Consider the following 26,245-nt stretch of genomic DNA (forward strand, 5'->3'; position numbering starts at 1 on the left):
CCATAAATCCAGATGAAAATAGAAAATTAGCAAGACTGATTTTAAAAACATTATGGTTCATTTGTCAGCTTACATTTCAGCTTTTAAGATGCACTGGTTTTGCACTTTTATTATGAAATATTAGAATCTGAGAGCTTATGTTTACCTGGAAAATTCAGACTTTCAGCTTTTTTTAATCCAATCTGAAGAAAAATATCCAAGCATAGATTTGATCATAAAATAAAGCCAGAACACTTGGTAGTAGTAAGCATCAAACCTGACCTTTCAGAGGCAAGAGTTAACTTCAACTACCAGCTCTTTTGTCATTTCTTATTTAACCAATTCATTTTCTCGAGTATTATTACAGACTTCTGGCCCTTTAGCAATGTTACTATCCTTTTCATAAAGGATTTATTCTTCTCATAGCACTGTTCTTTACAACAACTACAAGATATGAGACAACTATCTACTTTGCCCTACTATTCACCTTATAATTTTCTTTGTTCAGTGAACCAGAATGACCTGTAGGAATACATCAGGATGCCAGGTCAGCAAGATGTTGAACAAGATACTGAAACACCCGAAGAGTTTTAAGCATCAGAATAATCTTGCCAACTTCAGTGATATCATTCAAGTCCATGGAGATGTGCATGTGCTATGGTGGGGCCCACTCATGATTTTCAAAACACTGCTACATTCATAAACAGCTTTCCTCTACAGCCAATCACAAGAAGTGGAGAACATTATTTTTATTTGCAAAGCAAATGTTTCTAAGCAATTACGAAGGTAAAAACATACTAAGCTCTTATACCCAGTGGGAAACAGAAGAAATCTTCAAATATTTTTATCAGCATCCTACTTGCCTAGTCAGGAGCTTGATGTATTCTAAGAAATACTCAAAATATGTAATACCAAAGTTAAGCAAACAGAATAATGTGCAAAGCTATTTTGTAAATCAAAGACAGCACTTGCCATTTTTATTCTCCCTCCCCCCCATCAATTAATACATTTGTGCTTTGAATTTGAAAACAGAAAATTAATCTGATCATTATTAACCTTTTTTTATTCATACTCCCCCACCCTTCCTCAATAGGTTTCCTTACTTATAACTTACTTTCCTCAATTTGTCTGCCTCACCGGTTTTCTTATACTTTCATTGATACCATTTTCATGCACTTCCTATATACTCTCTGTTGGGCTGTCTTTTTGTTGTTGTTGATTCCTCTCCCCCCATCCCATTACCTTATTTTAACAAGCTAGCTTTACCTCACTCTGTATAAAACCTGACCCAACCTGCAACAGGTTCTTCTTCCAACATATTTATTTTGCTCCTAAGCACAGAGTATCCTAATTTTTAGGTAATATTAATTCTGTTTTCATTGTGTCATACTAAAACACATCTTAAATCAGCACTATTTACAAGAAGCATTGAAGTTGAGGTTTAACTCAGTAGAGACCTCACCTCAGTGCTGCGATCTGGAATTAGAGTCAAGACACCCTGTGTGTCCGCCCTCACCTTCTTAGCTGTTGTATCTGTTTCCACCTGTCTTGCCTCATCTTCGCACATTCACTATCGTCTTTGTATAGCCAGTAGCCCAAGAGGGTCCTACAGTTGGCTGGGAATCCAAGTACTACACATTAGAGGAAAAATAACAACTACCGGAAGTTCAGTTGGCAGCACATTTCTCAAGTACTTAAAATAATAGTCAAGAATATAATAAAGGGATCATAAATAATCATAATATAATTATCTAACCTGACAACTGGCCAAACCCTTGCAAGGAGTTCCACAGCCATCTGTAAAATCCCCATACTGGTAGGATTGCTTCATTCCATTCATTCAACAAGTGATAGGAGAAAAGGAAATGGCCTCAAGTTGTGCCAGGGGAGGCTTAGATTGGATATTAGGGAAAATTTCTCCACTGAAAGGGCTATCGAGCATTGGAACAGGCTGCCCAGGGAAGTGGTTGAGTCACCATCCCTAGAGGTATTTAAAAAAAAGTAGATGCAACACTTTGGGACATGGTTTAGTGGTGGACTTGGCAGTGTTAGGTTTACAGTTGGACCTTCCAGCCTAAATGATTCTATGATTTACAAGACATTATTTGCATCAGCCAATAATTCATAGGAATCATGGACATGTTTTTATGCATGTATTGTATCCAATTTCATAAACGTTCTTAGATCAAAAATATCTCAAGCAGTACGTATTGCTTATCTTCACAACATAGTGCACGAACCAGGAAACCTTGCAGCTTGTGTGGTTTTGCAAGTGTAAATGTTTGTACTGCAAGCCCCGTAAGTGACAGCATTTGTTAAAAATGGGAGTGCAGTTTGATGTGCTTTACCTCTTCACTTCTTCTAGTCAATCATTTATTCTCCAACGGTACACATGTTGCGGCATAAGGAGCAAACTGTTGACAGATGGCATTAAAACACCACAGTCCTATAATTGAGGCTTATATTCATACATCCCTGCCAGTTTGGAATCTAATTGCCAATAAAACAATATCATGATATTGCCACATCCAATATTATCATATTTTGCTGAAGTAACACTTGAATTGACCAGTAAATTCAGTTCTCCCAGAGCAAAACATTTTCTTCATTCCATTCTGACACAGGACTATAAATCTATGTACAGTAGTTCAGTTTCAAACAAGAACTTACCTCTCATCCCCAAAGCGCTCTCACAGAGTTACTGCCAGTGCCAGTATGAAAGTGCTAGAGATTTGTGTATTTGGTTGCAGCATTTCTGTGTTTTTGCCATCTCTTATTAAAATGCAAAATGGTACAGCTGACACAGTAAGCATTGTTTTTATAAAAGATCCAAGGGAACGTGGAGTAAAATATGCCAGGTTTGCTGTACTAATTCTTCCTGCGGTCCACAAATTCAGATGACTTCAACACTCAAGGCATCTACTTCTGATTTATCAGACAACAGTCATCATAAACTAAAGTGGAGGAAATGGGATGCTAATTCTTGCTCTATCTGTGTCTGCTTTTCACTGCAGATACACATATTCAAAAGGTAAAAACAACCTCGTTTCAAAGATAATGGAGGCAACAGCCAATTGTTGCACTTACCACTGCAGGCTGCATTGACTTCCCCTTGTTCAGCAGTCATGCCTAAAAACCATTGAGCATTTCCTGGAAACTCATAGACTGATGCTGGAAGCATTCATAAAAAAAAAACTTGGTTTTTTTACAACTATGAGATTTTACTTACATTAATTTCCCCGATGAACTGAAGCATTACTAAGTGCTTATAAGACTATGTTCCATGTGAGTATGTCCAAGGGTGCATATATTTATGTTTATTTCCTAAATGTGTGTACGTATACTAATGTTCAGACATACAAATTTACCGCACATATTCAGTATGCATGCACAGATATGTATACATAAAATCCTTTTTTTACCCATTGCTCAGACATAATCATCTCACAGCTGGACTGCAATCGGTATTTTAAGGCAGACTGACAATACCATGACTTAATACGATTTGTGTTAGAGAACAGAGGAAATAACAATGGACAATTGCTGGAGAAACATTCCAGGCTGCTGTAGAACTGGTTGTGTAATTGTGGGTAGTTCTTCAACAAGTTTACATACATTTTGGTTTGCTATTTTGTTCAAAAGTCTGCTAATAAAAAGGATTTCATTAATAGTTTAGGCCTACATCAATAAGCTTGATTGCCACAGCTATCCTGGAATGGACCAATTATTATTGCCTGAATATTACTTTTATTTAGCACTCTCAAGTAAATTGTGTGAAAAGGACAATGCTTTCCCTGGCTATGTCATGGTGAAAGCAATAGGTTCCAGCTCGTCAGTTAAAAACTCGTATAAAATAGGTGTGATAAAGATGTAAAGCATGAAGGCAGTTCCAATTTTATATATTATTTTATAAGATTAAAACAAGAACAAACATATGGAGAAACATGTAGAACTAGATAAACAACAAGCAAGTCCGCATCACTAGATGCTCACTTTGGTGAGCTCTCAGATCCAAAGATGAGCATGGCTGTGAGGAGTTGGCATGCTGGTAACTGGTGGGCAGAGCACACCAAACTAACAGCCCTTCTGAGACTAACACAACCCAGGACACTCAAAACCTGGTTACTAGTTATTCAGCTGAGTCCAAGCCTGACAACAGTAATTAGAAAAGTCACAGAAGAGAGAAATAAAAATCCAGGATGACCAAAGGCCTTGTACTTGAACGATACTGAAGGTAGTGACAGATATGCCTTGAAAAACTGACATTCGCTCAGAAGACATATTGCTGGATTCAGTTATTTCCCAAAGGGAAGGTCAGAGAGAAATTACAGGAAAGACTAATGACAGTCTGAAGGAGAGGAAGCTTCAGGATGTCAAATAGAAGGTAACAGAGCAGGAAGGCCAATTGACAGTGGCATCAAAGACTGGGAGACAAAAGGACTTAGTCAAGTCCAGAAAAACTGAAGAATAGACTAACCTGAACACTTCTGAGTATCTGAATTTCTTCTGTTCCCTTTTCAATGCATGACGAAACACATATTAAGAAGCATGCATAAAAGTGGAAGAGAAAGGTGGTATCCCTAACACAAGAAAAAAAAAGCAGGGAGGGAGGAATAACTGGGAAAGAAAAGTTTCATTTTAAAGACTAGAAGATGACACTCTTCTGCACAGTATGGTAATTCTACATTTCTCCCATACCAAACCCCAACGTTCCAGGTATGTTTAACATGCAGCGCAACAGGACGTCATGTTCTCAGGTTTCATGTCGTAGTGAACCGTGACCTTGCAAAGCACGTTCTACTGATTCACCCTTGTGCCAGAGCCGCCAAGTCTAGTCAGCTTCATGAAGCTAATAAGGCAATAAAGAGTATTTCTGACAAGTAAAGTAATGTCAGAGAGAAGGAAGTCCACATACCTAGTCTAAGACTTGTGTGTTCTAACAATTCTAGACAATACAGAGGTTAATCACAGGACAAGACATGTCTAAACAGTATCTAATAGGTGGGGGTTCAGTTTCAAGCACTTTACATGGCTTGTCTTATTTAAACAGTCCATCCCAGATCTTATTGGGAATTAAAATCACAGCTTCTCCTATTCATGTGTCAAAGCAAGAAACTTCATCTATTTTCTCTGTCAAGATAAGGTTTGGGTTTTTTTAATTTTAGTATACATGAGACATCATAGTTAATTTAGATGTCTTAGCATAGTTATTTCCTAGGCAAGGGAACTGCTCGGATTTTAACAGCACACAACAAAAGCTGAATGGTGGCAAGATAGGAGCACCTTGTTTCACATTATTTCTGTACACACTACTTTAGCTCAGCCAGGAAAAAAAAAAAAAAAGATATTCCAAGTCATACAAATGGATAAAGACAAACTTTGTCCTTATCATCTGTAGACGTACTGACCTATAATTAAATCCCAGTCACCATAGAAAGGATTTTGACCAATTGTTTCAGTAAAGGACTTGAAAAAAAGGAGCTGTTGGAGACTCCCCTTCCTGTATAGCGTTTGATGGTGCAGTTCACGCATCAGTTGAAGGCAAGTTCCATGCAATTCCTTACTGTGAGCATACCTGCAACAATTCAAAATGTTTATAGCTCTTAGGTTTTGTCAGAAAATTTAGTTAACTCCTTGCATGTAGAACACCCATAGCTTGGAATCAAAACAGTCAAGCATTAATTTGCTGCTTGGTTTAAGTACACGTTTATGTAAAGTAAAAACCTCATAATCAAAACCAGGATTTTGTCGTGTTCCAATTTGTGTTTTCCAAGCTTAGGTGAGATATAGCATTCTTGATTCTAAGTGTGTTTTCAATCCCTTCTCCATACTAAAAGAATCCAAAATAATCCCTTAAAACCTAGCAAGTTATTCTTATGATAGCTCATTATAGGCTAGTCCTAAATTCTTGCAGTTCCATCCTGTCCCTCCCCACTCCTGCTTACCAACACGAAGGTTTTATTAGCAAGACCTTTAGTGGGCTACACTAAATACTGTCTCTGTTAATATGAATCTCACTCAGTTAAGCAAAGACATCACTTTAACTACACACAACTATAGTAGACCTAAATCAGGTAGTAGACCTCCTCCAGATACCAGCTGGTTGGCCTCTGTCATCTTCCCTTAGAGAGAAGGGTTAAAGCATTTTACCTTGGTAATAAGTGAAGTTGTGAGGCAGAATATAACTCTTATTTCCAGCCTGAAGTAATTTATATTTTTTTTAATTCATAAAAAGCCATACTTTTTTTTAGCATTCTTATAATAATAACAGGAAAATAGGTACTCTGCTTGAGTATTTAAGATTCCATGGCTTAGCTAAGGTGATGCAAAGGTAAAACCATTGAACTTGGAAAAGGAGAAAATACAACTGGATAAAAGATATGAAAGAAAAGAGTTTATGAAGCAGATATTGTTTCAATTAATATTCATCTGGACTGGTACACATTGAAATGTAATATGGACTGGTGCCCCATTCGGCAAATACAATCCTGCTTCAGCACAACTAAACTGACAGAAAAAGGTATGTATCTTTCCATTCTAAGTTCCTACACAACCCTACCATCAAGAAAAATATTCTTTCAAAAGGTTGTCATCACTCTTCTTCTAAGCACAAGATAGTCTGTACGTTGTGGCAATCTTAATGACAAGAAAAAAAAGTGTTTCAAGGCCCAGAAAAGTTATTAGAACACAACTTGCTAATATCAAGAATTAAGTACTTGCTCTTTATTTCAGAAATCATTATATATCCATCGTTTACAGTTGCATTTATATTGTGACTTGCCTAGAGATTAGACAGAGTCTTTGGGCAAAGATATAAACTTATTGCATAATAGCCGATTTCCTTCCCACCCCACCCGGGATCTTTTTTAAAAATGCATCTGGCTACATTTCTGCCATCCTGACATAAACCAGCCTGAAGGAATAATTTTTAATGAAACTTACAGCTTCTCTGTGAAAGGACACTGCTTTCCTTGGCAGCATTCTCACTTGAATATTCAAAACTAGTGAATGAAGTGAAGCACTTTCTTGAACAGGGACATCACTGCACAGTTCTAATATCACATGATTTCCTCCAAATACATTCGCAAAGCGGAATATCCCCGTAAGCAATACATGTGTAAAACTGGAAGGGTATACCAAGGTTAAATCCTAGACGCTTACATGCATGTGAGCAATAACAAAGACATCAATGAAGTCTGCACTGTTTTCCTATTTACTAAAAGGAAGTTTTAAAGATCCCATCAAGTCTTCTTGCATATTTTTTGCCTTATATAAGACTTTCTCAGTGAATACCTAGTAACTAATAGCCTGAAAAAATGGATTTCAGGTGAATGAAATTCCAATCTTTATTGCTCCTTGTGAGGTCAATGGCCAAATTTCTACCAGCTTCAGTGAAGAAGTAGTAGGTCCTAGCTCTTCTGAGCTTACTTGTAATGGAATTCACCATGGTCCTGCCTTTTACCGCAAGAAGCATCAATAAATCAGTGTAAGAGTTAGCATGCAGCTTGTGCTGCACTTGATTTTGTGGTTTGGCTTCCATTTGGATATCACAACCAGAAGCGTCCAGACATTGGTATAACCATTTCACAGTGTGTGGGAAGAATTAGAATGATTTCATTGTCAAGCGGATTCATTCTTTGTTAACAAGTGCTTTCTTGTTAAGGAAATGGCTGCAACAACAAACAGCCAGGTCACTCTCAGTGGGTGTCACTGAAGACTCTGTGGCAGCAAGAAATGAATGCAAATGAAGAGAGATGAGCAAAAATTAAGAGAATCAGGTAGTCCTGCAGCCACCACATGAGCTCCTACAGCTCTATCTTAGTATTAATTGTCATTCAATTCCCCATAGCATTCTAAAACCTAGATGATCAGATAATAAGAGGTTGAGTGGTATGCATAACATCAAGCTGATTAAATTTGTTTACTGATAATTCTTTCAGGTTCCCATGAATATCATGTAATTTTCAAGGTTTATTTCAAACAGATTTTATGTAATGTATTATTGACAACATCCTCATGGACCATTTCTACAATGTCATTCAGGATAATTATTTCACAACAGATTTTCAGAGTCCCTGATTCCTGTTGGGATTCGCTTTTGCATAAATTACAGAGCAGAATATTTAATCAGTGTCCCCATTAGAACCCCATGGCTTATTTTTAGGAATAAAGAATGAGAGAATGCAGAGATTTCAGGAGAGGCAAGGGGAAAGGAATATTTGTACTATTGCAGCATGAATATTTTCCTTGGTAATATTTTCTAAAGTACAGCAAAGCTAAATGCTGTCCTGCAGCTTCTTTGCCTTTTCTAGAAATAAACACTGGCATTAGTCTTTTGACTCCATTAAATTAAATATTAATGTTAACAAATCATGTAATGTGGAGTTAAAAACAATTAACATTTAAACCACATACTCCTTAAGGTTGTTCCAAAAAAAATGAGCTAGCCCCTCTTTAATAATGCCAATAGTAATAAATCCAAGAACTATGACTATGGAAGTTTTACGTATATTTCAATATATACACACAGAGATAAGCAGTGGACAATCACTTATCTCCTAAAGATTACAAATCCTTATACTTCAAAATATTCCTATTTATTTCTTTATGCTACATGCTCTATGGCCTGAGCATCAGAACAGTGTACTGTGCTCACTGTTTACAAAAGTGAATTTAGCAGGTAGACAAACGTGGTCCAGCAATTTGTCAATGTATCAAAAATAAACCCATACGAATTCATTTTTCTAATAGATTGCAAGTTGCCCACTGATGTCTCCTAACAACACAGGGTTTAAAAAAGTTAAACCAAAAACTAAACCTTTCTGACTGATGGGAATCTGGGTTTCCCTGAATAAAGGCCAAACAAAGCATTTACTCTTATCTATGTGAGCATAGAGTTATTTTGTCAGAGCAAGGTAGCATTTCAGGCCACCAGAACATACTGAGTAGTGAGGGAAAGGAGCGATGTCACCATTGCCTTGTTTGAATCACTATCACCATTCTTATATTTTAAGCCTCTGTCAGAGAGGCAAAGTGTGTTGCTGCTGCAGGGGAAAGGGCCCAAGTACAGCATGAACCTAAAAAATAAAGAAACAGCTGGAAGAGCAGATGGGGTTGTGGTTCTGTCCACAGAGGATCTAGCAAAGAAATCATGTTTGGCACTGGGAGACACACCAGGCAGCACAGGAAAGGCTGTATCTCACTTCTCAAGCTCAAACCGCACCCAAGCTTCGCCAATAACTACAATGCACAGGGAACAGCAATTTTGATGTGTAGGGCTTAAACATTCGGCATTTAAGGAGACAATGAGAGCTGAACACCAGATTATCTTTGTGACCTTTTCTCAACCAAGAGTTCAGCTGCAATGACTCAGAATGGTACAGTACTCACAGAATGGTAGGGGTTGGAAGGGACCTCTGGAGATCATCTAGTCCAACCCCCCTGCCAGAGCAGGTTCACCCAGAGCAAGTTGCACACTCCTGTGCTGCATGTGTGACTCTGAGGGTCACATGTAGTAACCAATAAACAAGATAAAGTTTTGTACATTACCCAAATGTGTTGCTATTTGTGGAGAGTACGTCAAGAGCACAAGGTTCACAGTTGTTTGAAACTCTACATCCTTCATAGCTTCCCCCACCAGTATAGCTCACGCATATTCATAACACAAATGAAGACTAAGACCTGATCAAGTGCAATGATGTCACTTCATATATGTAAATAGACACACAATTATAGACATTACTGACCAATGATGCTTAAAGCTGCTGAAAATCACCAGCTTAAACTGTCCCAGAGACTTCACTGTCCGTGTTTGTGGTCTCTCCACAGCACTACACGTATTCGTCTTACCCAATACGTGATTTCTCCTGAGCCAACCAGATCACAGTGCTGGCATGGCTAAGGCTTGCCATAGCATGCAACCTTCAACACAAAGGAAAATGTCGTGCCAGCAGCCCACTGGCAATTTAGAGTTGCTAGCTGGTGGCCATCAGGGTTTGGCCTTCACAAGGAGCCTGGAAAACGATCTACATTTGTGCCTGGTTTGCCATGGAAAAATGCTTTCACCACTTAGCCATTTTGCCCCTCCAACATCTTCTCATTAAGAAGAGTCAAAAGTAAATAATTTTTTTCTTTCTCCCTCAGACACACCCCCCCAAATAAAATGTACTTATAAACTGTTAAAATTACAAGACATTTGAGCCTGAGGCTATTATATGTGCAGTTGTGAATTCTGCATGTATCTGGATGCTAGACCCTCATCATACCAGTTTCCTTAAACAATGGATATAAGCTGACAGTGGCTATATACCTGAGCCCCCCCAGAAGACAAATTCTACCATTCTATAATAGCCATATCATTTGTACTATGACTTTACATGCAGTACAAGAATTTTTAAAAAGTCAGTGTATCCTGCCAGCATCTAACACAAGTTAACAACTTATTTTTTAATTTTTTTTAAAGCCATGTATAGGGCCTTGTGGTAGAAGTTATAGTACGCTCATTGGTATATACAAGGGGTTTTTTTTTTTAAAGTTTTTTTGGTTGGTTTGTTTGTTTTTTGAAGCAGAACTTCTGAAGTAGTCCCACAGCAATATATTCATTTCTTTACTGTATGTAGACTCAAAGCAGCAAATCCAAGTCATTTATTCACATTAAATATACCATTCAATTGTCATTTATCAAGAAGAAAAGCTTCAGGAGTTCATTCTTTCTGATGCTTCTTTCTTTTTCCTAAAACAGCTTTAGGGCTTTTTGTTGGGTTAATTTTGTTTAGTTGGTTGTTGTTGGTTGTTTTTTTTTAATAATATAAATCACTAGACAATTAAGAAATGTGTAAAGGCGGCTAGATCTTTTTATGATACAAGAAACTAGGACCTGGGGAATGTCACCAATAGTAGCAGCTACGGGTCTATCTAGCACAGGAGTTTGTGACCCAGCCTGTAAAATAAGACCACCTTAAACCCTCCAGAGGATATAAATAGAAGCAGCTCTAGCTTGAGAAAAGTACTAAAAATTAAGCTGACCTCCCCTTCACTACCAGTTTGGTACTAAAGTGTATTGTTTTGTGCAGTCCATTTGGAAGAGACCAGGGCCACTGTGCTTGATTACTTTGAAATTATTAGAAAAAACTAATTTAAAAGCCTTTAAAAGCATATTTTTGTCAAGATAACAATATGGATACTGTTATACACACTTAAATCACTTTGGTAGGCATGAAACACTGGAAGCCATTTGTTATCACAGTGCAAAGGGCTGTATGAACCTCTACATTCGCGTCCTCCACAGGATGGCAGAAAGCCCCATTGCAGGAACACAGAACCACGCAGAGCCCAACAGTCTCTCCCACACCCCACAGCAATCCTGCGGCAGCTGAGCGAGACAGAGCCAGGGGGACAGCAGAGGAGCCCAAACAGCTGGTTCACGCAGCATCTTCTCCCTCCCAGGCCAACAGAAGACATGGCAGCAAAAGCATCATGAGCATCATTTACTGCCGCAGTGTGAGGCATGGGTATGCTCCGCTATTCCTGCAGCTGGAATCTGGCAGGCAGGAGCTGGCTGGGATGGGGCCTGGGGCAAGGCAAAGGGCCCCCACATTATCTCTTGTCAAGAAGGAAACATATATGAAATTTGTAAACCATGCCCTTTCTTCCAAGCTGGGGCTTTTCAGGCTGGGATAACAGCTTCCGCAGACCAACAGCTATAGGCAAGCCCCTGCATCTCGGGGTTTCCCATGTGCAGAGCGAGCACACAGCTCATGCTGCGGGCACTGGCTGTGTCACTTCCCCCCAAGCACCGACACACAAACACCCAGAGAATGACACCTGCACCAAACGTCTCCTTACACAAATTTAAGCACAGACTTAGTGCTGGTGCACAAACAGGAATTACGACCTTAAAAAAAAAAAAAAAGACACACACACACAAAAAGAAAGAAAAATACTGCCTGACAAGCCAGTTCTTTGACATGCAAGAGACCACACAAGGGTCTGCTAAATGTGATGAAGCTCATAAGGAACAAAGGTCAAGAACAAAATAAATGGGAAATAAACATCAGTGGACAAAAAGCAGTGATCAATCTTCATCGCTTCTTTCCAAAAAGGTGAAGCTTGGTAAATCAGGATCTCCTGACAACCGACGCTGGCTGGCCTGCATGTTTTGTATGTATTATTAACAAGGATTAAAGTTCATTATTCCACGGTGTTCCCCACCCTGGTGACTAGGGCAATGCCAGCCAGCTCATCCTGCGTTTTAATCAGCAGAGAATAGCTCTTGCAGCTATAACTTATAACAGGCAGAGAGAAAGATCAAACCAGAGACCTACAGAAGACAGAGGGACCCTGCAGAAGTTCAGGAAGGTGCATCTGTAGATCAATGAACTCGATACTCTCTCCATGAAATAGCAGGGCGCATTGTGGGATGTGAGGTGTTATGGTGGCAGAGGTAGGCAAACACGGGTGACATTGGGGTGGAAGAAAGAGTGCTGCCTCACCGTGGTGATTTATGAGAAGTTCAAGTATATTACAGGAAGTTAAATCAAACAGTTTTACATGAATGTATACAAGTCACTTAGGGACCAAAAAAGACCACATAATGCAACATGTAATCTCAAAAAGGACCGGAGCATGAGGCTAAGAAAAAAACAAAAACAAACAAACCAACCAACCAGTTATCCTCCCAGTGCTTTGAAGAGGTTTTAAATCTGCCCTCCCAGCTGAGTACACGCACCATTCTAGATACTCTTTGTATCGGAGTGGAGCAGAGCCTGCTGGCACGCGTTTTACAGTCAATGCTATCAGCTCCCCGCGCTATAGCAGTTTGCGCCACTATTTAGGCAAACAGGGTCAAGGCTTCATTTTTTGTGATAGCCAAAAAAAAAAAAAAATCAACTCCCTGAAGTGCAGATCCAAAGCCCAATTAAGCCAGTGGAGCTCTCCCCATTCAGCTAGAAGTTGCTTATTGGTTTATTCACCTTTATTACAACTATCAAACCCAAGTGAACACTGGGTCCAGGCACCACCAGGGCTCCCCAGCACAGGCAGGGCATGGCCTGTCCCACCACCCCAGCCAGGGAACGGGGCAGGCCCAGTCCCAGGCATCTTCCTGGGAATGGGGACAGGCTGGATACCATGACTGCACCGTTCAGCCCTCTTAAAGGGCTTTAAGGCCAGCCAAGGTTTTCAAAATAGCACTCCCTTACCCAAACCCAGCCTTACTACACCCAAGTGAAAGCCTCTCAAGTCTGAGCCCAACAAAAACCAAGCTGCTTCCCCAATGAAGGGCCCAGCCACTTGTTCAAGCCCCATGTGAGAAGTGCGAGAGTCATCATTTCATGGCAGTTTATTTTATAGTTCTGTTTATATAGAGTAAAATCTTGGTAAATCCTTGGCAAGAAAATATTTCAGTTCAGGTCACGAAGAAAAAAAAAAAAACATGCTTCATTCAAATACAAAGTGACTATAGTGACTGCAAGAGTAAGTTGTGTTATAAAGTCCACAATATTCACAATTACACTGGATACTTGCAATTTCATTCCATTATTTCAGGAGGTGAGGATTCCTTTGGATACTCAATATAAAAAAAAAAAAAAACACAACACCATGAAAGTGACTGGGTTTTAGTAACAAAAATATAAGGACGAAGAAATTATGAAGAATTGTGAGCACAAATGACAAGCATTAGTGTTTATGATGGGGACCTTTATGAAAGACAACTCTTACCAGACTCCTCCCCAGAAAATAATGCCATGGAACAAAAACTATATTAATCAAATCTCTCTCTCCTGAGTGCCACTGTTTCAGTAGAGGCAGACATCTAAAAAGCTAGAACAAAAAGAAAAATCACTGTTTTCCCCCACGTTCACATATCCATTAGAGGGGTTTTAAATGCGTTTCACGAATCTTTACCGACTTCTGTTATTCTCTGTAGGGATATAGTAGCAATACCTCATAGAAGATAATTAGAAAACAGTGCACACAAAAATAGAATGTATGCAAGCTTCAATAATTGGAGAGAGAGAGACAAGGTGGAAGAAAGAATTAGTGATAGCAATTTAGAAATAATACGGTATGAAACAAGGTAGCGTTCCCCCACGAATTAGTTTAAAATGCACCACGTAGGTTTTTGTTGTGTTTTCTTCAGAGTACATACCTGTGTATGAAATAACGTACCGTTTAAAACCAGATAATGCACATTTGAATCTGACTGAGAAAGAAGTTGCTCTTTCTGCCAGGTACATGAAACCCGAGAGGTAATTTCTACTCCTAACAGCAGAAGCTTTGGTTTACCTTTTCAGGCTGGTTTTTTTTTCCTCCCCCCGCCTCCCCAGCACCTGTATTATATATGACCCTATTTCCATAATTTTTAAAGGTTTCTAGAGTTGGACAGAGTTAATAAGGGCCTTTTAGCTTAATTGCATATGTGAGTGCACACTGGCATGATTTCCAGTGAAAAAAAAAAATTTAAATCCTACACCTTTATTCTGGGCTCTGTTCCAGCGTTGGTCCTATGAAGAGGTCAGAAACCAGCCAGTTCTTCCCCCCTTTCTTGCAATACATCACTAACATGGCTTCTTCACCCAGGGCCTGGCAGAACGTGCAGCTGGCAATCAGCGGCTGGTAAGCCTGCTAGCCATACCATGATTCCTGCCTACTTTCCACTGCCACGCAGCAGCCTGCAAGGTCACAGCCTGCTTTGGGATTAAAGCTGTCCGAGGGACAGACAGTTCCCTGAGGACCTGGCGTTTGGGGGCAGGGAAGGATGCAGAGCCTAGGAGACAGGGCAGAGCTCACCACAGAAGAGAGCTTGTGTTCTTCTCCCAGCTGACATGGAATTACCTGCAGAAAGCCATTTTAACTTTTCTTACACCCATAATTCTGCTCCACATCGATTGACAAACACAAGAGTTAGAACTAGGAGGTTGGACACGGATAATTCACATGTCATCCAGATAAAGGCAATTCAGCAGGTTTTGGCCTTTCAGTATCATCCCTGTCAGAGGGAATATGATAGATAAATCCAATAATGTGAGATAACAACAAGGATGCTGGCTTTCCAACCCATGGCCAGCAACAACAGTGAAAAAACTAGGGCTGAATACCAGGCTTAGCCTCTTTTAGGAGGGGGATTCTTACTGCAACTCTTCATCCTGAAATCTCAGTGCTCCCAAGATACAACTTTCTACAGCATATTTATTTATTTACTTGTCCTGACTGGGTTTTTCCAGAGAAAGCCCTGAAAATAATTTATCTTCCCAGTCTCCCTTGACACCTGTTTGGTTCTTTTTTTTTTTTAACCAGATTTATTTACTTAATTTTTTTTTTTTTAAACACATGTGAATTCTAGTGGGTTTACCATAGCAAGCTCACAGTTAATAGCTTAAGAGAAAGGCAGAAGTTAATGAAAGGAAGCACATCTTGAAGCAGAGAGGAAAGGACCTAAATTAAAACACTGGATCAGGCACCAGCTTTTCCTGTGGCCCTTCGTGAGCCACAATATCTTTCTGTCCCTGCTCCATATCAGCAAGATCATTAGCTGAATAAATGATAGTTAAAAACCCATTAAGAAAAGTCAGATTTACTAGGCTTGATCAATTAGGTTTTCCAAGTGCAAAAAGATCCTAACTCACAAGCCTTAAGGAGCAAGCTCCTTCTGCCGAATGTATTAAGTAATTTATGATCACTGCCTCCCTTTTCCAATCCCTTCTCAATCGCTTCTTTAAACCGAGAGGTTTGAGGGAGGTAGAAGGAATAGGTTATACTTTCTGATATTCACAGCAAGGGTTGTCTTTTTGTTTTCAATTTTGATTAATTTTTATTTATTTCACTTTCTCTTTCCCGATCTCGAACTCTGAGCAGGGAATGAAAAGCAAGATGGATCCTGCTAGATAAACACAACTGGATTTCATATTGCTGACTCGGTTCTTTTTCCCAGGGTTCATACCACGGCTGGGGTGGTACTGCTGGCTGGAACCGTTCAAGCTCAACAGCCCAGTGGGACCAATTACTGCATTTACAGTAAAACATGCAAGGAAATATATCTCCCTATCTCCATATAGCCAAGTTTACTGAAGGATAACCTACTACATTACACAGATTAATACTCCAGTGAGTAAATTAATCCTTAGAATTTCACTCACTGCTTGTGGCTTATAAATTTTAATTGGCTCTAAACTGCCACATGAATTTATGTGAATGTATATTGATGAAGTAGAAGGGATCAGAAATTACGCTATTAACACTCAGAGCTCAGAGATAAGATAACAGGATAAGTAGGGACCGATTTATAAACATATATAAGTGTTTGCAAAGCAGGATTCAAACTTGTTTTAGAGGTGCATCATCATAACTTACATATAACTCCACTGAGAAGGAAAGCAGCAGCATCAGATGAGACCAAAAGGCAGTTTCAGGAAGGGAAACATTCTCATTTTGCAAAAAGCCACATCCAAAGCTGAAGGGTAAGCAGTGCTTGTGCTATTTTTGATTGTACTGTTATCAATCACAGTCAATCAATACTACCAGTACAGCCATCAGAACAGCTTTCTGATATGCTGACACCCTGCTACACCATACAAGTGGATATTTCTACAACAATGAAATATGGCACCAGACTTTTAAAGGTATTAAAAGTGCTTAATGATACAGACTGCCATCTTTAGGAAATCATACACATCCAGAAAGTTTTGTCATCAGGACAAAACCTTCCCTCTGATACGTAACTGTTTACAAAGATTCAGTTCACTGGTTGAACCTTCCAACATCAAATCAGGACAGAACTGGTTCCCTGAAATCCTACAAGGACAGTCTAAAGTGTTTTTTCTTTTTTAAGCCACTTACCATAATATGGTTTATTAACCCTGAAAAAGAGCAGTGAATGTCAGTAACAGCATGTGTTCTACTACTGCCCATGGCAGCAGGGGCAGCCACTACATACTGTCCATCTTTGTGAAATACAGCAGCAGTTAGCAAAGTAGAGAATCAGAGAACTGACTTACTCTAAAATAATTAATGTCAAGACTTCTCGAACCTGGTAATATGAAAGGCCAAGTCTATCTCCTTTCTCCTGCCCAAATGTAAACAGCTTCCTAAGAGCCAGGAAGCAAAATTGCTGCCCAAGGACCACCTGCCACCCTTGCATTTTTTCAGTTAACACATGTGACATGCAAAAGTAATTCTTTCACCACACTAGCCAGTTTCATATATTATGAACATAAATAACAGATGAAATAGTAAGAGGCAGCTATTTTCATATTTATTTCCACATCTACTCAAGGCTTCCAACAAACTTTTCTAAGATGCTTCACAAACTGCTTTAGCTTCCAGTAGTTAGTTATTTGGGATGTCCCATTCAGCGTTATTAGCAGTGATGCTGCAGTACAGAAGAAAAAGGCCCTGAGGCTAGAATAGCCCATTGCGTCCTTTCCCTCTTAAGGGTGGATCACTGAATCGCCCCAGCGAGTACTCCAAAAGGAAAATGCCTGGTGCATCCCATGCTCAGATTGCCTTTCAGACCACACTTTCAAGCTCTCTGAACAGACTCCTGAATTCATTATAGCTCCTAAACATAACTTTAGCCCCTATGACTATGATATTACATTAAAGAGACGATCTAATACCAATCTTCAGAAGCCTTTGATATCTGTTATCATTTGAATAAACTGGGACTAGAAAGCAGCATAAGTTCCCTTTGAGGCAAACTCCTTACAACCAGAAGTACAGATATCTTGTAGTAAACCTCAGCATTCACAACCCTCCTTGTAACACTGAGGAATACAGCTGAAAAGGGGATGCAGCCAGTAACTTTACAGTCACATATGCACTGAGCTATATACCCTACACATCCTTATTTTATGCCCTACAACTGTGCATGGTGCCACCAAGTTAAAGCACAACTTAAAGCTACACAGCCTCCAGATCGTGGGATATTCCATACAGAATAAACACAGACTGAGTAAATAGGAAGAGATTTTGCTTGCATACTCCAATTTCAGTTTCTAGGTTAGCTAGAAATACTGATTGGACTAGAGAACACCTTTTTATAAAGCCACCTTTTGGGTTAAAACCTAAGGGGCTAATAAGAGAAAGTAATTATATTAAAACAACACTTATTTCTAGGTATTTCTTTGTGATATATTTTCATTATCTATTTAACCACATGCTATTTTTATTTTCCTGTCTTCTCTTTTGTTTGTTTTTGACAGCAAAGAACAACTTGAAGTTTAGAGACAAGTCAAACTGTTGGGGTTTTTTTCCATGTAAAAAGATAGCTTTACTTAAAAAGGCACTATTTCGCTCACACGTTTAACTTCTTGCTCTGTCTTTTAAGCATTTCCAATTGCTGAATAAAAGTAGTAAAGCTCCAGCAGTCTTAAACAGAGATCCCAGAGTTTTCTTACCTTTATGTGAGTTCAAGATTTCTTAAAGCTGCTCTTCTTGAATTTCAGGTTAAACCAATGATCTCCAAAGCATCCAGACTCACCTCAGTTAAGCAGTTGCTCTCCCACCTTCTTATCCAGAAGAAACGAGCTTGCAAATGCTCAGCCATCCGCTCCTGACCCTCCTCTCTCTGGGCTTTCAGACTCTGAGGACCCACCAGGGCAGTAAGCCCAGGCCCTTGGCCTGGCAGTAGAAATAGCCCGTGTCTCACTCAGCCCTGATGAAGAGCATCCGTGTTACACCACCGTCACCTCAGAAATGAGCATCAGCTGGGCCTGTTACAGAACCAGTACCTGCAGCTGGGTTTAGATACTGCCCTTCATGTCAGGGCTAATGCCCATCAACCTGTAAGGCTGTTCTCCTGCTAGCAGGAGTCTTTGGTAAATTACCTCTCTTTTTTCCAGAGAATAAAGAAGGAGGAAAAAAAAGCTATGATTTAATTTGTTGTTTACTTTTTAAGACACAGTCTAAGCTACTTTAGTTATATATAACACTGTTTGTTCTAATTGTTTCCCTCCATAGTGTGTCTGTATGTTTTGATATGAGCTCCTCTTGGTAAGATCTCAGCACTTTCAAGTAGCTTAGTAAGTAATACAACTAACACCTGTTACGCATTTATTCTTTTATTCCCTTTGGAGAGAGAAGAGCATATAATAGACCATTTTATGATCCTTGATATACGTTCCACTGCGTTGTCCTCCATTTCTGTTGTTGCACACTGGGTGTCAGTTGGAAATCAAAAGATGGCCCTTTATTTTAGATTCTCTCTCAGATGCTATCCAATTCAGATTGCCCTAGATAGAAAGGATGCAGAGTTCTCTGGTTGGGCGCCGCGATTGTATAGCGTAGCAAAAGTATCACCTTTTCTAGGACGCCATATTGCTTTGACAATCTTTAGGAAAGCAGATACAGAAATTAGCTCATTCTTTCTCTTCCAAAAAGCACTCGGCCAAAATATCAAAGAAATAGAGCACAAAGTTCTTCAGAACAGTCTTGGCTATACACATTGCACAGTTAGACCTAGCACATTACATCTAGGCCAATAAACTAATTAGCTAGTAAATATTAGAAGACCTACTCATTCATTAGACTAATTGAGCTAATGCTGTCCAGACATTAAAATACGAGGAATGAAAGCTATATGCAAACAAAACAGCTGTAATGACTTTCTGATAAATACTTTCAGGCTGAATAAGGCTAGAGGATATTACTCAAGGGTAGCAGAAAGATTTCCTTTACACAGCAGCAATAATCTATATATCCACGGAGAATTTAAATACATGATTGAGATCTGCAGCATATTATGTTCGCTGCAGATGTAGAGGTAATGTTACAGCTAAGTCTCTATTAGAAATCAGCATCCCTGAATTCACGTCTGGTCTTCAGGAAAATATTTTGTACCAAATTTTTGGAGAAATGGACAAAAGGTGCTCGAAATAAAGGGTTGGCAAGAACGAGAGAAAGAAGCAGTCATTAGGATTCACAGTCTAACTTATTCACTACTGTCTCAACAAAATATAACACAAAGAAAGGGGAGAAAATCGAGCTTCTATGTCTTATATACCTAGAAGATCAAAGCAATTCTGTTTTTTAATGTTGAGATTTTAAATAGATATCAATTCAGCTCATTAGCTCTGAGTTAAAAATGTTTGTTCAAGACCAAATCTTGCTAATTTAGAATTCTTTTTTTTCTCTGAAAAATAAAGCATTAAAGCTTCATTCACCCTGCCACAAAATCCCATTACCGACAGTAGGTCTCTACTGAGGCTGTAAATGACCAGTTTCTGAGTATAGTCTTTTCCTCTATTCCGATTCTGTTCTCTAATTGGTGGGAGTAGTTTATCAGAGCACAGAAGAGAACAGAAGGGGAATGCGCGCTTTATATCCCTTTTTTCTGATATATCAGTGGGAGCTTGGGAATTGCCTGACCTGCTTGCCATCCAAACAGCAGGAGGACGGGCGTGCACTTGTACACGTGTCTCTACGTGTATGTGCATATTACTATACAATGAGCACACAAATCATAGCAAGGTAGCAGAAGAAGAAAGGTCCACAAAGGTTCATTTCCCACACTACATCCTTGTTTGATAAAGCCAGGTGGAAGATGACTGTAGCTACCTTGACTGGGTGCATGTACTTCTCACACACAGGCACGTGGGAAGCGAACACCTTCCCACTTAGTCGCTTCCACAGATTCCTGCTAGTGACATTCCTTCTCTTCACTACTTCCTACATGGTATGAACTGGACAGATAGCCCGACAAAAGCCTTAGAGACGAATGGAAGAAGCTAGGAGAAGGGACTATTACATATAGAAATGAGAAAAAGTAAAGAAGAGTATCAAAAATAGAGTGGAAGGGTAGAGGAAAGCCTAAGGACAGTGCAGTGGCGGGTATGTATTCTGGAGCCAATTTGGAGACAAAGAAAGGTTGAGACTCTTTGTTTCACTAATCAAAGCCTAATCAAAGGAATGCAGTTTCCAAGTTCACAGAGTCTTGCTGGTATCCTGGTCCTGTACGTGGAGATTGTGTGACTGACATATTAAGATTTTGTTCAGCTCCCCCAAATTAATATTAAGAATCCACGTTCTGCCTGGAATAACTCAAATGTAATCCATATATCACAGTGCTTCTTCCTTTGGATAGTTAGAGAAAACAACACTTATATCAATGTCTTCCAACATCTCAATGACTATTAACAACTTTGGGCTGAAAGGAAACAATTTTGAGAATTACTTTCAAGGAACTGTCCTAAAGCTGTGGCTTTCTTATGGTGCTGGTTGCTTGTATTCCTCCACCCTTGTGAGTTATGAGACATGCATCCAAGTGGTAGAAACCCCATCACTTACCCTTATCTACGAGATATCCTCTAATTTGATATGAAAGTGTAAAAATGTTTTGAGAAATAGATCTCGGCAGAATTTACTGCAGATGCCCTTCAAGCCTCTTCCAGTGGAATCATTTATCAAATATGTGAGAACATGTCAGAGTGAGGATTTCTGAGCCTTGTCCTAAATTGCATTTTATATATGGATTAATGAATGAAGTAATAAATCAAGAAAGACTGCTGTGCTCCGATTACTCTCAGTTCCTCGTATACAACTTCTTTCAACGTCCTACCTGCAAGGCAATGGGGGGAAGCGAGGGGGAGGGAGAGCACAGAAAAAGACAAGACTGGAGAGAATCAGCTTTCCTTTTTGTAATGATTCTACCTAGTGCTGCTGACCCTTTTTTTGATTGTATTTGCGCTGCATTGCCTAAAAGCTAGGTGGAAAACAGAATTCTTCCCTCCCTAAAAACACCCACGTGAGCTCTGGGAATGTGTTTCTTCATACATAGCATAATTACTGGCTGCCTTCTAGAAAAACATACAGGCTTTACAGCATATTGGTTGTTTGTTTACAGTAAAGCTTGGAAATACATCCCACAAATTTAGGCATTGTTATCTCTCTTATTCCCCCAAAGTAGACAACTGCAGCCTTACTACTAACATCAGCAGTTAGATACAGTCCTAAAGGTCTCAGTTATAACAGAAAACAGCACTGATTTAACTGTCTAATCAAACTGAGATAACGTGTTAGAAGATGAACCGAAACCAGGTGAGAACATCTACGTGAAGGGGTTATGCCTCTTAACGAATTTATCAGGTTTTTTAATGATGTGAATTTGCCATATATACAAACCCAAAACGTCATGGAAATGCATTAACTTTCACGGTCTACAGTCACACAGCTCCTAGCAGATAATACATAAGCAGAGTCTAAGAGTCCTTTCTAAGACTTTAATAAAGCAAATCTTCCTTCTGTATCTTTTGGAATCTGTCTAGATTTATTTCCTTTCAGGCATTATAATGTCTTTGGGAAGGAGTGTAAATGATGTAGAGACATTTCAGGCTCCCACCAGTGGCGGGCTATATGACTTATAATCACAAGTGCTCTGACAATGTTTGCTATTCTGTTGCTGGGAAATCCCCCTTGCCCATCCTGAAGCTTTTATTTTCTCCCTATCCCTCATTTGCATTCTCTCTTTCATCCAAACAACATCGCAAGTTCAGCATTTCGACAGGTTGTCATCAGTATCATTCCTATCCTGAGGGCTAGATCCATGATGTACAATTGTTCTCCACGGCCTCTTTAGTCTTTCCTATATAGCATTAAGGAGGATGCAAAAATATTTCGATGTTTTAACGTGCCCGCTACAGAAGAAAGCAGGGATAACACATTTTAGCATTCAAAAGGGTGGATGCCAGATTAATACGATGAACCTGGAAGAAGCTAGATAGATAGCCAGGAAGAGATGAGATAAGGTGCGGGAGAATGGGTTTTAAATTGCTGCTGAAACAAGCCAGGCTAGCGCTGATGTCATGAATCCACAGTGTGTTTGCATACCACAGAAAGCGTTTGTTTTCCCCTTAGGGACAGTTTGTGTTTGTTATAGCTGACAAGAAGAAGGTGAGGAAGAAAGAGCTAGTGTGTTTTAAAGCATAATGGGGCGGGGGGAAATAGTCTTTTCTATTTTCCTGGTGTTTGGAGAATAGTTTGCGCTCTGCAATTTAAACAGATTGTAACTGGTGAAGGGTGGGAGACCTTCAGTAGAAGGGAAACGTAGGGAAACAAAATAGGAATTGTGGGTTAAATTCTGAGCGCTGAACTGGCCAGGATGCTGTCTGATAGAGAGCCCTAGGAACTTGAAGTCGAGTGTACACTGGTAACTTGGGAAGCCATTGGCCAGTGACTTCAAGCCACCTATACTTTAGTCATCCTACCAATATAATGTAAAATTGCTCAGATTGTGTTTATCCGATAGCTAAAAGGAGCAGATTATCTGCAAATTCAGCATGCACATATATACTCACTTGCAGCGCAGTTTGAATCCAAAATCATCCCAACATTTTGAGGGGTTTTTTGTTGCCCCGGTGCACACAGAGGGTTTAGACAACAGTAGCTGATGGCAACCACTGAACAGTCCCACTTATGACAAATAACAAGGGACAGTTCATTTCCCTTTGTCGTGTGGGTTGGCGCCGCAGAAATAATAAATGCTAAGATCTGAAAGAATTGTTTCACTACACAGAGTGGATATACTCACGGAATATACCTAGAGGATTGCAAAGGAAATAAATTTAACGTAGAGCTACGTTTTAAAAATAAAATTATTATCCCACTAAGTCTCTCAATCATATCAAGTTTTTAAAAGGAAAAATAATATTCCTATGTATTGCAAGTTTTAGGAAATCAGAACTGAGATGCAAAAGTCAGTATTTCAGGGTAGGACCGTCTCTCAGTGCTTATTGTACAGTAGCCAGAACAGTGTAATTTCCTGTTGAAGTACAAGAAGAATTTGAAGGGTGGTTCATCCCAGAAGTTCACTTTGCAGACAAGCGATGGTATTGTTAACTTCATTAAATTTTCTATCTACGTAGAGATTTCTTTTTCAAATTGGAGATCCCTAACAAATGTTCTAAAAAGAGACAGATAAATGGTGACTTTTTTTGTCTAAGACAAGCCCAGAACAGGCTAACTATCTTCAACGTGACACCTCGTTGGGCAGGCAATTTCTTGTTCTGTTCTTGCACTAACAGATGCTTAACAGCCTAGCTCAGTAGAGACAGGGGCGTTAGTTAGGCCAGGGAAGCTCTAGCAAATAACAGAATTCCAAAGAATTTGAGGGTTTGTATATTTGTTTTTCTCGTGTAATAGTCTTGGCCTTCATTTAGATTTACAGCATACAGGGGATGTTTTTAAGTATTTTATCCATGTATCAATTATTCTCTGAAGAGGGCTTCACTGTATATCTACAATATTGCACTTGTGCAGTAAAAACAAGCATCTGAAGAACCCTCATGAAAATACGTAAAAGCCAATTATTGTGATTTGTGTTTACATTCCAGCTGTCTTCTAATGAGATTTTTTTTTCCATGCCATTAAAAAAAAAAAAAAGACGATAGCGCTGTCAATTTCTGGACTCAGAGATAAAGTTCGTGAAAACATTTAAGTACATATTTCAGCTTTTGTCTTATTGTTTGGAGATTTGCCTGAGAAAATATGGATTTAAACATAGACAAGAGTGCCTTCATGAGTTAAAAAATTGATTTAATAATAAATGCACAATGAGACTGAATTCAACCACCTATTTGTAGCCGTGGGTTCCTTCCCAACTCAAAGTTACTGACCTTCGATGACAAGTGCCCAACGTATTTCAGGTCTGAACAGTGTAGAGCATCCAATAGGGCGGTCAATAGGCCAGATCTGGCTTCCAGAGAACTTCTTCCAGCCTACTAATATTTCTACTTGACTTTGTGCTGGGGAGAGATGATAAAAGGTAAAACCTTGTTACCGGCAGTATGTGAATGCCAGCTTTTGTGGAGTGCCTCTTGGTCAACCTGCCCGCGCCCAGGCACGAAGATGGAGAGGCTGCCTGTAGCCCCACACAGATGCAGGTGCCTCAAGAAGGCAGCCTGTGGAGGCATCCCAGTACAGGCATCTGGCCCACGCGTACTGAAAAAGCTGAATTAATTCCTATAGGAAATGGAGAGTGGAGCAAATATGCCACTGTCACGTACCCAAACTGCAGCTGCTGTAACAGCACAGGGAGTGTTCCCATTTCTTAAAGGGTGTCATGCATATCGAACCGTTCTCAGTCTTAATTACAAAACAAAAAATAATATGATCCTCTTACTGTATGTCTTTATTTACCCTCTCATCTGCTCTGGCATTTTAATATCCAAGTTTTAGTTAGAAACAGATGCCTCAGCTTTAGCACCCTCTTGTAATGGCTTAATATTCTAGGTAAGACCAAAGACAGAGGAAAAAGATCCTACGCTGAGCACAACTTTTGAGCAAATGGACTTGAATATTCATTAAACAACATTTAATTTAAACACCCAAACTCTAAAAGCAGCAACATATGGGCCTGTTTTATTTTACATAAACTGAATAGGAGGTTGTGCCATTAGTTTCTGCAGACATAACGTTCATTACAAATGAAGTATGTTTTCCTTTAGGGAATGCGCCACCATTTCTGTAGTGTTGTCATTCCCCCAAAAGGTTCCGTATACTTGCCATATGAAGTACTCTCCTTGGCAATGTGCTTCAAAATGTAAACAAAATTCCCATAGATCTTCATCAACAAAGGGAACCTGGGGCAAATTAAATTCTTTAATGAGAAACAAACAAAGAAGAGAGCCCTCCCTTCTCAGTATTTTACCATGTTTAGGAGATCGTCTGAAATACATAGTTTGCTATGTGGGTTTTCCCCTTACTCTTTGTGATTGAACATTTTTGCATCACTAACTGCATGATATGTGGTTCTACAGTCCTCTGCTGGCCAAAGGGTTACCTTACACAAACTCTTTGAGAATCTAAACTGTTTTCTTGTATGCACCTTCAATGAAAAGCAAGGTATTTGCTCTTGAAGTTTGTGTAGATTTAAAATGGCTAGATAAAAACATTTTGATTACTCAGCAAGCTCCATGAAGAGTATTTTACACACGGTCCCGCAGTTTACATCCCAAGACAGCTATTTAAGCGGTAAAGCAAATAAAAAAAAAATATAAGAAAGAGATTGGGAGTGATAAGTACTTGGGAGAACTAAGCTGAAAAGCAAACAAGAAGCATCACCACATCTGACACCGGAGGATCTGTTCTCTATGCAGTGTTGCTGTAACTGTCATTAAAGTTATTGAGAAGTATTTATTGAAAAACAGACCTCAGAAATACCCATCAAGTAAATGCTATGCATGAGGTATCTGCTGTAGCATTCTTCTATTTTCATTTACTAATTCTAATTAAAGTTGGGCACTGAAAGGTTTGTTTTGTTGTTTTGTTTGTTGGG

The 26,245-nt window shown here is 39.4% G+C and overlaps 1 long non-coding RNA gene across 1 annotated transcript in view; it reads right to left on the bottom strand.

Annotated features, from left to right (window-relative positions):
• LOC141744819 (uncharacterized) overlaps positions 1-18,571 on the bottom strand; it is a 67,772-nt gene extending 49,201 nt beyond the window's left edge. The window contains exon 1 of the long non-coding RNA XR_012587586.1: positions 18,458-18,571. This is a non-coding gene — a long non-coding RNA (uncharacterized LOC141744819). The remainder of the gene's footprint in view (positions 1-18,457) is intronic.
• Between the last annotated feature and the right edge of the window lie 7,674 nt (positions 18,572-26,245).

The sequence above is a fragment of the Larus michahellis genome, chromosome 6 (genome assembly GCF_964199755.1).
Source record: "Larus michahellis chromosome 6, bLarMic1.1, whole genome shotgun sequence".
Taxonomy (NCBI): domain Eukaryota; kingdom Metazoa; phylum Chordata; class Aves; order Charadriiformes; family Laridae; genus Larus; species Larus michahellis.